Genomic DNA, 15,895 nt, shown 5'->3' on the forward strand with positions numbered 1-15,895 from the left:
CTTGTAATAACCTATAAGGGAAAAGAATCTGAAGTATACACACACACACACACATATGAATCATCTTGCTGTACACCTAAAACTAACACAACACTGTAAATCAACTGTACTTCAATTGTTGTTGTTCAGTCACCCAGTCATGTCCAACTCTTTGTGACCCACGGACTGCAGCATGCCAGGCTTCCCTGTCCTTCACTATCTCTCGGAGTTTACTTCAATTAAAAAAAAAAAGAAGTAGTGGAGGACTGACCAGATGTCTGGTCTGGATATATGTGAGCCAATCTTATCTCACTATAGCAGACAGAAATACTCACAGTGGGACTTCCCTGGTGGTCCATGGGCTAAGACTCCATGCTCCCGATGCAGGGGGCTTGGGTTCAATCCCTGGTCAGGGAACCAGATCCCACGTTCTGCAACTAAGAATTTGCATGTAGCAACTAAAGATCCCACATGCTACAACAAAGATCGAAGATCAAAGATCTGCAACCAAGACCTGGCGCAGCCAAATAAATAAATATTGGGGGGAAAAAAGGAAATGCTCATAGGAAACTAAAATCCCGTCAACAAAATTCACCAACAATATTCCCCATTCCCAACCTCAATGCCTGAGTCACAGTCAAGGGACTAAACTCTACTCACACTAGAGAATCCAACACACCAGTTTAAGGGGAGGATCAGTCTTGGTAACTAGACACATTTTAGTGGTGTCTGTTACTAGACACACTAAAACGCAGAGTAGACACATTTTTGAAAAGTGTTATCTGCATGTCAAAATGCAGATGGGGAGGTTTGGGATTGGCAAGAGATGTGCAGTAACAGAAGCTCCATCATTCCTGGAACCAGGGTGTCCAAGTGTCCAAGGAGGAGCCCACAGAAAGTGGGAGGAGCTCTAATGATTATCTGTCCAGCTTGCAAGAGGATTACAGGCTGTGTAAGACTACACCTGGCTTCCCACACTGGGCTTCCCAATGTAAGACCACAGGGTTGAGTTAAAAAAGAAGCTTGACTGGATAATGCTGCTTTCACATCCCTTCTCTGGTGCTTTTTTCCTCTAATAGAGTAAGTCCAGGAGGGGAACTTTCTGTGCAGGAACTCTGGAAGCCCTTTGACAATTCAAAATGTCACCGTGACCCTGTAAGCACAGCAGATAAAACACAAAGGGGAATGCTTACCTCAATCTGACTCATAAATCAATTTTAAAGATTTAATAAAGAAAAAAATCTATTCCAAGGAGACTGGCCCAGGTAGGTATATTTATCTTGTACTTGTTTGAACCAAATCTCCAGGCCATAATTGTACTGTTTTAGGTAATCCGAATATCTTATGCACCAGTTCGATTTTTCTCATGCTTAATAAGTCCATATGTCTTGTGCCTGTCTCCACTTGATTGGCAACTCCTACTGATAAGTTCTGGTTTTATTTATGGCAGCATTGCCCACAGTCTTGTTCGATAGTCAAGTATTGTTTTAGAGAGTTTTTTGCTTGTGATAAAGCAAAAGCTGGCATCGCTGATAAACACAGACAGAAATGGAAATATTCCTATAGCCTGCCTTTGAAGTGGACCTGACCATAGAAAAGACCGGAAAATGGGCAGTAAATGACCTTTCTGGAAGTTGTATTAAATAGCATCCTCTACCCAAGGCAAAGGTCATGGTTTTAGGGTAAAGATAAGCCCTCTTTTTCCACCAAGGTTAAAATATATGTTCAACATGTGACTTCCCTGGTGGTCCAGTGGTTAAAGAAGCCGCCTTGCAGAACAGGGAACACGGGTTCAGTCCCTGATCGGGGGACTAAGATCCCACATGTTGCAGAGCAACTAAGCCGGTATGCCACAACTAGATAGTGCACATACCGCAAGGCTCATGATGCACTGAAGATCCTACGTGCCACAGTGAAGGCCTTTTGCAGCCAAATCAATTAATAAATATATTTTCAACAAAAACTGGAGCAAGCAGGACCTGAATATATCAGCAGGGGAGAGCGAGTGGCGGGAGAAACTGAGTTAAAATCTTCACTTCTCTCTAAATCAGTGGTTCCCAAACTTGGAGAGGTTTTCAAAAATAAATTTCCAACACCTTTTTATGCCCTCTTCCCCCTACTGATTCAGAATCTTCTGGGGTGGAGCCCTGTGGGGTGGCGACTGTGTGTTTTCCAGTTTCTGCAGTTGAGAAGGGCAGCCAAGATCCTGGAATCCAGCTCACTCCTAATGTCCGGTGTTAATCCCGCCGGCCAGTAATTCCTTTTATTTATTTTAGCAAATTTCGCCCTCTAGTGGAAGAAATTACGACCAGGCCTGCAAATGTTTGTGCCTGTCTCAATTCTATTTGAAAACCCTCCAAAATTTCATTTAAAAATGATTATGAGGTTGGTTTGCAGACAGCCCTTTAGTGAGAGATTAGTTCCTTTTGAAGGAGACTTGAAAGGAAAATCTGGTAAAACCAGAAAGGGAGGTCACAGTTGAAAGCTCCAGTACCATATCAAAGGGACAGTGTCTTTATCAGAATAAACCCACTCTTTTTTTTTTTTTTAAAGTGATTTTCATGCTGCTACTGCTCCCAAACATACTTGCACTTACAGTAGATGTTGGAGGATAGTTAAGGGATAAATAAAATGATGAAGCAAGACTCTCTGGTAGCAAGCTAAATGAGAAATTTTTTCAAAGCTGCTGTCACTGAGCAGTTTGGTAGTAAGGTAAATAGAACTTTGTTTCTTTCTGTTCTGGGATTTGAAATGATTGTGACACTCACTCTAAAAGAACTTCTCTTTACCACAGAGTCCAATCTACCGTGCGCTTTTCTTGTACCGCAAAAATAATTCTTTCTTATCCACAGTCAATATTTGTTGGCTGTTGGCTATTATTAAGAAATGTGCAAAAAACACATGCATTATAGGACCAGCTCATGTTATCGGCAGTTCTACGAGGTAGTGTTTTTGGCCCCATTTTACAGATGATGCATTGGAATTTTAAAAGATTAACAGCCAGGTGGGTAACACACAGCTAGTAAGAGGCACAACCTAGATTTTTTTTTCTTGGCTGCACGGTGAGGCATGTGAGATCTTAGTTTCCAACCAAGGATCAAACACAAATTCCCTATATTCTTAGGGAAGATGGATTCTTAGCCACTGGACCCCCAGGCAAGTCCCAGCACAACAACAACAAAAAAGAATATTATTTTTAAAAAAGGAAGAAAGAAAAGAACTCAGCTATCAACATAACTTGGAAGAAACCATAGATGCTGCAGCGTTCCACCTTCACCGGCTGTTATTCTTGCCGGTCCCCCAGTGTTGTGACAAAGTCCCTATTCTGTGGCCCGTAAAGGTGGTTAAGCGGGAGCCCAGGCTGCCACGTCCCTGGAATACTATTAACAACCAGAAGTTTGTACAAATATGTGATAATAAAGGGCATTGCCTCCGATAACATGTAAGTCTCTCAACTGGGGGTTGGTTGTGCAAAAGCACAACCCACAAACGTCATCGAGCAGCCACGTGGGAGAGAAGAGTGGACTTTCCCGTGGGGTTTCTGCACCAGGAGGGAGCTCAGTCCTGCCTGCTTATTTGTTCACTTGCCTCTGAGAGGTTGCATTACATGAAACACCCGTGTGTGCTGAGTCTATATGCCGCCACGGTGAAGCATCCACAGTGGTACCAGTGTGGTTGTTCAGTCGCTCAGTTGTCTCCGACTCTTTGAGAGCACTGACTGCAGTACGCCAGGCTTCCCAGTCCTTCACCATCTCCTGGAGCTTGCTCAAACTCATGCCAACTTGTCGGTGATGCCATCCAACCGTCTCACCCTCTGTCGCCCCCTTCTCCTCCTGCCTTCAATCTTTCCCAGCATCAGGGTCTTTTGCAATGAGTTGGCTCTTCAAATCAGGTGGTCAAACAGTATATTAATATTCTCAAAGGGCTGCTTCAGTGCCAACATGGAAACGGCCATCCTCTTGTAGTGCCTCCAATGCCTCACTGGTCAGTCCCTCCTAATCCCCTGGAGTCTGGCTGATTTTCACAGAACTCTCTGGAAAGTACTCTCAAGCAGCTCATAAACATTCCTCCTCCTGTAAAATCCCAGCAGGCTTGCTTCTTCTTTTTCACTCTGGCCCTCTTGTTTTTCGTTTGTTTTTGGCCGGGCCATGAGGCTTGTGGGATCTTAGTTCCCCGACCAGGGATTGAACCAGGGGCCCTCAGCAGTAAGACTAACCACTAGGCTGCTACAGAATTCCCCCGGGTATGTTAACAGTCCTTTTTTCTTGAGCTTTTCCTCCTTGGAGAGTACTATTTTCTAGTTTTCCTCTTGTCTGTCTACTCTTTTTCCTCCTTCCAGACTGTGTTTCTTAAGGCTCAGGATATAAACCATACCTATTCTCTCTCTCTCCTTTCTTTATATGAGAGCTCATTCACAGATAGAACCAAATTTTAGAGCAGAAAAATCTTTAGCTATAATTTCTTTTTTTATATAATTTCATCCTCTTCATTTTGCAGGTGACTTCATCTTTGACCTTGCGTGGTTACCACTCATTCACTCATTTATTCATGCATTCTTTTAACAAATACCATCGAGGTCATCCCCTGGTGGCTCAGATGATAAAGACTCTGCCTGCTATGCAGGAGATCATGGTTCAATCTCTGGGTTGGAAAGATCCCCTGGGAAAGGAAATGGCAACTCACTCCAGTATTCTTGCCTGGGAAATTCCATGGACAGAGGAGCTTGGTGGGCTACAGTCCATGATGTCACAAAGGAGTTGGGCACAGCTTACTGACTATACAACACCAAAGGTGATAGGACGTGCACAGAGAACATCAAAGTATAAGGCCAACTGTGAAAACTGCAAGAAGGCAGGAATAAACTTTAAAAGAGAACTATGGTGTTCATGAGAAAGGTGGGTCTGGTGAAAGGAAAGGAATGGGATGGATAGAACAGGAAGGGTTTCATGGAGGAAGGGGTATCTGGGCTGGACCATTTGTCAGATTTGACAAGGGGAAGGATAGTCTGGGGGGTAAGGGGGACCTGAACAAATGCCTGGAGAACGGAAAAGCATGTGTGGCTTCCTGGAAGCCCCAGCTGACTTATCAGTGAGCTCCTGCTGACTCCTACCTGGAGGAACTGTGGGAGGTAAGCAGAGCAGGCAGGATGGGCGTTAGAGTCAGGCTGGGCTTTCTTACCAGGCAGCAGAGTGAGATGCTTCAGGAGGAGAGTTAGAGCAAAAGACAGGCGTTTGAGAGACATTAGGAGACAATTAACAAGGGTTGTGTGTGTGTATGTTAATCGCTCAGTTGTGTCCGACTCTGCGACCCCATGGACTGTAGCCCACCAGGCTTCTCTGTCCCTGGAATTCTCCAAGCAAAAAAACTGGAGTGGGTTGCCATTCCCTTCTCCCAGGGATCCTCCCAAATCAGGGATCGAACCCGAGTCTCCTGCATTGCAGGCAGATTCTTTACCATCTGAGCCATCAAGTCCTTAGCAAGGGTTATTTGGGTCTTAATCTAGAATAAGAAAAGGGGAGACCAGGACTCACACAAGAGACCTCGCCAAACCAGGATGGAAAGCATCTTACTGATGCAGTTACACAAACAAGAAGATTCAGAACAAGGAATTCAATAGCAATTATCAAACGTTTACCATGTTCAAGGGACTGTATTATCAAACTGAACTCAGGTCCACTTGCCCACCTTGAAGCAGAGCCAATTTACTGACCCTAGGTTGTGATGAAAGCAAAGTACAACATTTATTTACAGCATGTCAAATAAGGCACTTCCGTGGCGACTCAGATGGTAAAGCATTTGCCTGCAATGCAAGAGGCCTGGGTTCAATCCCTGGGTTGGAAAGATCCCCTGGAGGAGGAAATGGCAACCCACTCCAGTATTCTTGCCTGGAGAATCCCATGGACAGAGGACCCTGGTGGGCTACAGTCCATAGGGTTTCGAAAACTTGCACATGGCTGAGCATCTAAGCAAACACACACAAGGAAAGTGAGGGAATGCAGGATCAAAGGACAACATCAAGAAAAAATAGTTCAGCGGGTGATAACCTATGATGGAAAATAACTTCAAAAATAATATATGTGTATTTGTACAACTGAATCATCTTGCTCTGCACTGGCAACTCACTCCAGTATTCTTGCCTGGGAAATTCCATGGACAGAGGAGCTTGGTGGGCTACAGTCCATGATGTCACAAAGGAGTTGGGCACAGCTTACTGACTATACAACACCAAAGGTGATAGGACGTGCACAGAGAACATCAAAGTATAAGGTATATAAAGTATATTCTTTATATAAAAAAAGAAATTATAGCTAAAGATTTTTCTCCTCTAAAATTTGGTTCTATCTGTGCGCACTGTAAGTCAACTATACTTCAATTAAAAAATATATATATATACATATTTAATAGTTCAGCAGTAAAAGAGTCCAAGTTCCTCCTTGAGGGATGTATATAATAAACTGGTATGGTCTTGGAGTTGTTCTACAGGAACTAAGGCCCCCTCCTAGGTGGAGGATGGCTAAGACCCCAGACTGGTCTGAATCTAAAGAATGATGTTGATATTTTTCTGACCTCTGTGACTTCAAGCAACTAAAGTTTGGACCCTGTCAAACAATTCCCCAATTCTGTGCTGAATTCTCCTTTACTCAAATCCCTTCATGAATACACACAGCCCCAGCCCCTTCATGAATATGAATATTCCCTTAGCTTAAAACTTCCCTAATTTTGCTGTTTGGGGAGACACTGCTTTGTGAAATATCCCTGGCATTCTCCTTCAGTTCAGATCAGTTCAGTTGCTCAGTTGTGTCCGACTCTTTGAGACCCCATGAACTGCAACACACCAGGCTTTTCCGTCCATCACCAATTCCTGGAGCTTGCTCAAATTCATGTCCATCAGAGTCCGTGTTGCCATCCAACCATCTCATCCTCTGTTGTCCCCTTCTCCTGCCTTCAATCTTTCCCAGCATCAGGGTCTTTTCCAATGAGTCAGTTCTTCGCATCGGGTGGCCGAAGTATCGGAATCTCAGCTTCAGCATCAGTCCTTCCAATGAATATTCTGGACTGATTTCCTTTAGGATTGACTGCTTTGATCTCCTTGCAGGCCAAGGGACTCTCAAGAGTCTTCTCCAACACCACAGTTCAAAAGCATCAATTCTTCAATGCTCAGTTTTCTTTATAGTCCAACTCTCACATCTCAGGGAATGGCAAACCATTTCAGTATTCTTGCCTTGAGAACCCCATGAACAGTATGAAAAGGCATCCTCCTTACTTTCTGCAAGTAATAAATCCTTCCTTCTCCCAATCTTTGGCTTGGCTGTGTCCTTGGGCTTGAAGAAAAAGATAAAAGAGGCAGTTAACAAGGCTAGTTAACCCACAGAATTGCGAAAGATAATAAAAGGACTGTTTTTCAATACCACTAAGTTATGGAGTTGTTTGTTATGCAGTAATAGTTGACCAAAACACCTACCCATCTGAGACCTTTATTTGACCCATGGGTGTGCTTGTATCCAATCTGGCCCCAACTAGAGCCACAGAAAGGACTTGTTTCCCTTCTACTGGCAAAGCCAGGAGTGTGAGGCCCAAGATCTTCCTCCATCTGTAATGAAAGACATTTCAAAAGAAAAAAAAAAAACAAAACTGACAAATAAAGAGAAGAACAGATGTGGTAAAGGAGTCCTGGACAAACTTAAGTTCTGCCTCTAGTTGCCTTGAGATCAGCCTGCACATCTTGTCTTCCCCTGTTTAACAAAACTTCCCCCTATTTATGGGCTTTCCCAGGTGGCACCAGTGGTAAAGAATCCATCTGCCAATGCAGGAGACAGGAGATGCAGGTTCAATCCCTCGGTTGGGAAGATCCCATGGAGTAGGAAATGGCAACCCACTCCAGTATTCTTGCCTGGGAAACCTCATGGATAGAGGAGCCTGGTAGGCTATAATCCATGAGGTTACAAAGAATCAGACATGCTACCCTATTTATACCAGCTAGTTTGAGTTGGGTTGCCATCACTTACAACTAATAAACCCTGATTAAAATGCTAGCTCAGCATTTCTAAGAGGACTAAACCAACAATATACATGACACCATACCTGGCCCATCAGTTCAGTTCAGTCACTCAGTCGTGTCCAACTCTTTGTGACCCCATGGAAAGCAGCACGCCAGGCTTCCCTGTCCATCACCAATTCCCAGAGCTTACTCAAGCTCAAGTCCATCGAGTTGGTAATATCATCCAACCATCTCATTCTCTGTCATCCCTTTCTCCTTCCATCTTCAATCTTTCCCAGCATCTGGGTCTTTTCAAATGAGTCAGTTCTTTGCATCAGGTGGCCAAAGAATTGGAGTTTCAGCTTCAATATCAGTCTTTCCAGTGAATATTCAGGACTGATTTCCTTTAGGATGGACTGGTTGGATCTCCTTGCAGTCCAAGGGACTCTCAAGAGTCTTCTCCAACATCACAGTTCAAAAGCATCAATTCTTTGGTGCTCAGCTTTCTTTATAGTCCAACTCTCACATCCATACATGACTACTGGAAAAACCATAGCTTTGACTAGACAGACCTTTGTTGGCAAAGTAACATCTCTGCTTTTTAGTATGCTGTCTAGGTTGGTCATAGCTTTTCTTCCAAGAAGCAAGCATCTTTTAATTCCAAGAAGCAAGCATCTTTTCATTTCATGGCTGTAGTCACTATGTGCAGTGATTTTGGAGGCCAAAAATATAAAGTCTGCCACTGTTTCCACTGTTTCTCCATCTATTTGCCATGAAGCGATGGGACTGGATGCCATGATCCTAGTTGAGTTGTAAGCCAACTTTTTCACTCTCCTCTTTCACTTTCTTCAAGAGGCTCTTTAGTTCTTCTTCACTTTCTGCCATAGGGTGATGTCATCTGCATATCTGAAGTTATTGAAGTTCTCCCAGGAATCTTGATTCCAGCTTGTGCTTCATCCAGTCCAGCATTTCTCATGATGTACTCTGCATTTAAGTTAAATAAGCATGGTGACAATATACAGCCTTGACATACTCCTTTTCCTATTTGGAACCAGTCTGTTGTTCCATGTCTATTTCTAACTGTTGCTTCCTGACCTGCATACAGATTTCTCAGGACGCAGGTCAGGTGGTCTGGTATTCCCATCTCTTGAAGAATTTTCCAGTTTGTTGTGATCCACACAGTCGAAGGCTTTAGCATAGTCAATAAAGCAGATGTTTTTCTGGAACTCTCTTGCTTTTTCGATGATCCAGCAGATATTGGCAATTTGATCTCTGGTTCCCCTGCCTTTTCTAAATCCAGCTTGAACATCTGGATGTTCACAGTTCACCTACTGTTGAAGCCTGACTAGGAGAATTTTGAGCATTATTTTGCTAGAGTGTGAGATAAGTGCAATTGTGCAGCAGTTTGAATATTCTTTGGCATTGCCTTTCTTTGGGATTGGAATGAAAACTGACCTTTTCCAGTCCTGTGGCCACTGCTGAGTTTTCCAAATTTGCTGGCATATGGAGTGCAGCACTTTAAAGCATCATCTTTTAGGATTTGAAATAGCTCAACTGGAACTCCATCACCTCCACTAGCTTTGTTTGTAGTGATGCTTCCTAAGGCCCACTTGACTTCAACATTCCAGGATGTCTGGCTCTAGGTGAGTGATCACACCATCATAGTTATCTGGGTCATGAAGATCTTTTCTGTATAGTTCTTCTGTGTATTCTTGCCACCTCTTCTTAATATTTTCTGCTTCTGTTAGGTCCATACCATTTCTGTCCTTTATTGAGCCCATCTTTGCATGAAGTATTCCCTTGGTGTATCAAATTTTCTTGAAGAGATTTGTAATCTTTCCCATTCTATTGTTTTCCTCTATTTCTTTGCACTGATCACTGAGGAAGGCTTTCTTATCTCTCCTTCTACTCTTTGGAACTCTGCATTCAAATGGGTATATCTTTCCTTTTCTCCTCTGCCTTTAGCTTCTTTTCTTTTTTCAGCTATTTGTAAGGTCTCCTCAGACAACCACTTTGCCTTTTTGCATTTCTTTTTCTTGGGGATGGTCTTGATCCCTGCCTCCTGTACAATGTCACAAACCTCCGTCCATAGTTCTTCAGGCACACTGTCTGTCAGACCTAATCTCTTGAATCTATTTGTCACTTTCACTGTGTAATCATAAAGGATTTGATTTAGGTCATATCTGCATGGTCTAGAAACATCTATTTCTGCTTTATTGACTATGCCAAAGTCTTTGTGTAGATCATAATAAACTCTGGAAAATTCTTCAAGAGATGGGAATACCAGACCACCTGACCTGCCTCCTGAGAAATCTGTGTGCAGGTCAGGAAGCAACAGTTAGAAATAGACATGGAACAACAGACTGGTTCCAAATAGGAAAAGGAGTATGTCAAGGCTGTATATTGTCACCCTGTTTATTTAAGTTATATGCAGAGTACATCATGAGAAATGCTGGGCTGGATGAAGCACAAGCTGGAATCAAGATTGCTGGGAGAAATATCAATAATCTCAGATATGCAGATGACATCACCCTTATGGCAGAACGTGAAGAAGAACTAAAGAGCCTCTTGATGACAGTGAAAGAGGAGAGTGAAAAAATTGGCTTAAAGCTCAACATTCAGAAAACAAAGATCATGGCATCCAGTCCCATCACTTCAAGGCAAATAGATGGAGAAACAGTGGAAACAGTGGCAGACTTTATATTTTTGGCCTCCAAAATCACTGCACATAGTGATTGCAGCCATGAAATTTTAAAATGCTTACTCCTTGGAAGAAAAGTTATGACCAACCTAGAAAGCATACTAAAAAGCAGAGACATTACTTTGCCAACAAAAGTCTATCTAGTTAAGGCTATGGTTTTTCCAGTAGTCATGTATGGGTGTGAGAGTTGGACTATAAAGAAAGCTGAGTGCCAAATTGATTGGCGCATTTGAATTGATGCTTTTGAACTATGATGTTGGAGAAGACTCTTGAGAGTCCCTTGGACTGCAAGGAGATCCAACCAGTCCATCCTAAAGGAAATCAGTCCTGAATATTCACTGGAAGGACTGATGTTGAAGTTGAAACTCCAATCCTTTGGCCACCTGATGTGAAGAACTGACTCATTTGAAAAGACTCTGATGCTGCAAAAGATTGAAGGCCTAATGAGAAGGGGACGACAGAGGATGAGATGGTTGGATGGCATCACCAAGTCAATGGATATGAGTTTAGGTAAACCCCGGGAGTTGGTGCTGGACAGGAAGTCCTGGCACGCTGCAGTCCATTGGGTCACAAAGAGTTGGACACGACTGAGTGACTGAACTGAACTGAACTGCATGGTCTAGTGATTTTCACTACTTTCTTCAATTTAAGTCTGAATTTTGCAGTAAGGAGTTCATGATCTGAGCCACAGTCAGTTCCCAGTCTTATTTTCTCTGACTCTATAGAGCTTCTCCATCTTTTGCTGCAAAGAATATAATCAATCTGATTTCGGTGTTGACCATCTGGTGATGTCCATGTGTAGAGTCTTCTCTTGTGTTGTTGGAAGAGGGTGTTTGCTATGACCAGTGTGTTCTCTTGGCAAAACTCTGTTAGCCTTTGCCCTGCATCATTTTGTACTCCAAGGCCAAATTTGCCTGTTACTCCAGGTATCTCTTGACTTCCTACTTTTGCATTCCAGTCCCCTAAAATGAAAAGGACCTCTTTTTTGGAGTGTTAGTTCTGGAAGGTCTTGTAGGTCTTCATAGAATCATTCAACTTCATGGGCTTTTACCTGGCCCATGGCTGACACTAAAGATATCATTTTTACACTTACCATATTGGAAAACATATGAGCGCTTCCCTGGTGACTTAAACGGTAAAGAATTTGCCTGTAATGCAGAAGACCCGAGTTCCATCCCTAGGTCAGGAAGATCCCCTGGAGAAGAGAATGACAATCCACTCCAGTATTCTTGCCTGGGAAATCCCACGGACAGAGGTGCCTGGCAGGCTGCCTGTCAGTATCTGTACATGATAGTGAAAATATATCCATTTCAAGAATCTGTGGAATATTTATAAAAATAGATCATGTTTTAGGTCACAAAGAAAACTAATTAATTTCCCAATGTAGAAACTGTACTACAGAGCAATAAATGTTGAAATTAAAAACAACAGTTTATTAAACAGCAATGAAAATAATCATTGTAAAGAAAAAAAATGTTGCCTGCCACTCCAGTTCTACAAGGATCAAGCCATTAGCTGCTGCAGTTGCCCACCACTGACAGGGGACCTGAGGGGAATTCAGGAGCAAGAAAAACAGGAAGCATTCTATGCTTTGGATACTGGCCCCTAGATAGTTAAGATACACATCTAAAGAAAAATGTCTGCAACCCCCAGATTCTTGCATTTTCCCAAATATAGAAAAGCACTAAAATCATTAACTTGAGATGGCTCTTCTTTGTGAACGGCAGTAATCTTTGATGTTCAACTATATTTGTGTGGGTTTTTTTTTTTCCCAGCAAAAAATTCATGTATTTCTTGGCTCCTCCCTTGCTTCTTGGCAACAATTTCTCAAAGCTCTCTGTCTCCTGGCCTAAAATCCCCAGTAAGACACTGAATAAACTCAGCTCACACATCTTACACTGTGGGTTTTTCTTAAAGTCCACATCATATACAGGTTACAAAACATTCCCCAAAATAATGATTGTTTTGGACCAAAGAATTTAGAAATTTAACTAAAGACTATGTAGAAAATAAGGAAAGTAAGAGTCCTATTCAACTACAAACACAGGCTGAAATGCTTTCATTATTACAGAAAACAATAAACTTTCCTTATTAAGTTGGGAGAAAAAGGAAATTAATTCCCAAGGAAAACATATAAAGGAAGTAATGATAACCAGATTATTGTGCCTGTGTGTTTTCTGTTCCCTCTTCCAGTAAATCAAACCCAGAGTGTGTGAGTGCTCTGTTGTGTCCGACTCTTTGTAACCCCATGGACCGTATAGCCTGCCAGGCTCCTGTCCATTGAATTCTCCAGGCAAGAATACTGGAGTGGGTTGCTATTTCCTCCTCCAGGGCATCTTCCCCATCCAGGGATCTAACCAGCATTCCGATTCTTTACCTGGTGAGCTACCTGGGAAGCCCAAATCAAACCCAGATTGCAAGGACATATTCTTACTGTCCACTTGTGATTAATGTGCCTGCCTCACAGTTTGATCTCAGTACTTAGAAGTACTTTCAGCTTTCCCAAAGTTAGACCTCTCCTTTCGGCCTCCGAAGTAGGCTACTTCTATTTTAGCATTTATTAAAGTAATATAATCACATAAGCCTTCCGCATCACACCGGTACTTCAAACACATGTATTTGTTTACCACTTAGAATGTGTCAGTTGATTGACATTAATGTAATCCTTTACACCACTGTTATTTTGGATTTCTCTGTTTTTCACAAATTGAGGCTCAGAAAGGCTAAATGATCAAGGTCAAAAAGCGAATTCATCACAAAGTCAGGATTTGGTTGCACATCGACCTGCTTTCAAATGCAAGCTTTTTCTGCCAGAACAGGTTACTTTAAATTCAGGGGCAAGACTAGTTTGTCACCTCAGCTCGTAGCTTAGCTCGTGGAACAGAATATCTAACAGGTTAGGCATTACTTGCACCCTACTGTCTGTTAGGTTCCGTTTTGTGTACCATAGAGAGATACACCACTCACAAGCCGGCGACCTAGGTGAGGAAAGAAATCAGAAGAATTTAGGACACTGCCCGACACAGCCTTTACTTAACGCCCATCTCTATGGTTGGCATGTAACCACTCTATACTCTGGCGGACTCAGCGAACCCGGCCAATCAGTGAGCCAGTTTACAGTCACGTGGCAGGAAGTTTAACTTGCAATTGGTCAATAGTGGTAAGGCCCGCCCAACTACATCCGGTCTGCTTCTTTAAGTAGAAACCAGGCCAGTTTCCTTTCCTTTCAGCAGCGGAGAGCTGGGCAGGTGAGGTGCTGTTTGTTTTGTCACGGGGCAGGTCTGTACAGGTCTCGGGAGCCTGGGAATCGGACGGAGGGCGGGCGGCCTGCGGTGATGACATCCCAAATAAAGCACGTGTTAGACTGCTGACGCGGGTGATGCGAACTGGAGTCTGAGTCGGGCTGCCTCGGCGGCGGGGAAGAGACGGGCCTGAGGGCGCATCGCAATCCTCACCCACAGCTTTTGTTCTTGCAGATGGCTCGGAGAAGAACGTCGGATGTCATTGTCCTCCCAGCTTTTCAGTTTTCCCCCGAAGCCCCTCAATAAAACGGTTTGATTCCAGTGCTGGTGTCCGATGTTGTTTGTCGCGACGCGCTGCCTTTGAGCCCCCGCCGCGCCTGCGTGTGGCGCCGGGGGTCAGGCTGCAGCGCCAGAGCACGTGCTCGCGCATAACTGGGGTCGTCTGCCCCAGCGGCGGCGGCCCTTTTAACCGCGAGCGACACGGCCGCCCTGGGCTGCCGGGGCCGGGGGGTACGGGGGCCTGGGGAAGACGTCGGGGGTCCTGTAGTCTCTTGTAGTTTCTTGTGCCTTCCCTGAGTCCGAGTGTCCCTTTCATGGGGATCTGTGAGATGCGCAGGTTCATTTCACCGCCGTGTGGATGGCCATCTGCAGGGAGAGGAGATGAGAAATAGGCTGTGGCCTTGAGCAATTCAAGGGCCGTGGTGTACTTCACTGGAACTGCCTCCCGGTCTTGGACTTCATGAGCTTATTAACTTTTCGATAAGGGGTATTTGCGGACTACCTTAAAATAGGCTTACCTGGTGGCTCAGACGGTAAAGCGTCTGTCTGCAATGCAGAAAATCCAGGTTTGATCCCTGGGTTGGGAAGATCCCCCGGAGAAGGAAACGGCAGCCCACTCCAGTACTCTTGCCTGGAAAATCCAAAAGAGCCTGGTAGGCCAAGGTCGCAAAGAGTCGGACCCGACTGAGCGACTTCACTTTCTTTGACTTAATAGGGTATGCCTCAGACAGTGAACAGCTCACAGTACCAATGTTTCTTTGTCACAGGGCACAACATAGGCACCTACTTGCAGGTGTAATCCACATTCTGGGTGTTTTAAAAACGTGCACAAAGGGGAGAGTTGAGTTTTATCATCCACTGGTGGACATGAGTTTTGAGCAAGCTCGGGGAGTTGCTGATGGACAGGAAAGCCTGGCATGTTGCAGTCCTCAGGTGGCAAAGAGACGACTGAGCGACTGAAGTTGTATTTGGGGCAAAATAAGGGCTGCAGCCCAGGAAACATAGCTCTGAGAACCGCTCCAAAGAAGCAAGTCAGTACAAAAGAGATTTTGGTGAGGGAATGCATGCAATTGAGCACGTATTTCTCTAGTTTTCTGCTAGTCTCGTAAAGCTTTTGCTAGTCACAGGGGCAGTTGTCACCACGAGGTTTTCAGTGTCATCTGAAGACCTGTCTGCCAGTCCCTGCCTGGAGCACAGAGTACTTTATTACTGGTCTCCACTTGTAGGGGGTGGGTGTTGAAGGTCACCAGCTGCAGCAACACAGGATTTAATCCTTGGAGAGGTACATGGCAAGTGCCAATTTGTAGTTAAAACAGATGACAACAGTCTCCGAGGCTTAGCTGAAACGTGCATTGGTTCCAAGGACAAAGCGGCAGGTGTTGAAAGGCAGTACTCACAAATGCCATGTCTTAACTGCTTTGTTGCTTAATAATGGAGGTGACTCCAAGGCAGAGTTAGTAAGCAGTTGGTGTGAACTCGGCCTAGGAGGGCTTTGCAGGTGGTGCTAGTGAAGAGTCCACCTGCCAGTGAAGGAGATCTAAGATGCAGGTTCAATCCCTGGATCAGCAAGATCCCCTGGAGGAAGAAGGCATGGCAACCCACTCCAGTATTCCACCCTGGAGAATTCCATGGACAGAAAAAGGAGCCTGGCAGGCTGCAGTCCATAGGGTTGCAGAGTTGGACACGACCAAAGGATATACCCCATACCAAGGTGTG

At 44.1% G+C, this 15,895-nt stretch overlaps 2 non-coding genes across 2 annotated transcripts; both read left to right on the forward strand.

Moving 5' to 3' along the window:
• The first annotated feature begins 13,987 nt into the window (after positions 1–13,987).
• On the forward strand, positions 13,988–14,057 carry LOC122695887. Its single transcript, XR_006341624.1, has one exon. It is a non-coding gene; the product is annotated as a small nucleolar RNA SNORD104 (small nucleolar RNA).
• Positions 14,058–14,251: 194 nt separating this feature from the next.
• On the forward strand, positions 14,252–14,384 carry LOC122695928. The gene has a single exon (XR_006341658.1). It is a non-coding gene; the product is annotated as a small nucleolar RNA SNORA76 (small nucleolar RNA).
• The last annotated feature ends 1,511 nt before the right edge of the window (positions 14,385–15,895 follow it).

The sequence above is a fragment of the Cervus elaphus genome, chromosome 5 (genome assembly GCF_910594005.1).
Source record: "Cervus elaphus chromosome 5, mCerEla1.1, whole genome shotgun sequence".
NCBI classification, from domain to species: Eukaryota; Metazoa; Chordata; class Mammalia; order Artiodactyla; family Cervidae; genus Cervus; species Cervus elaphus.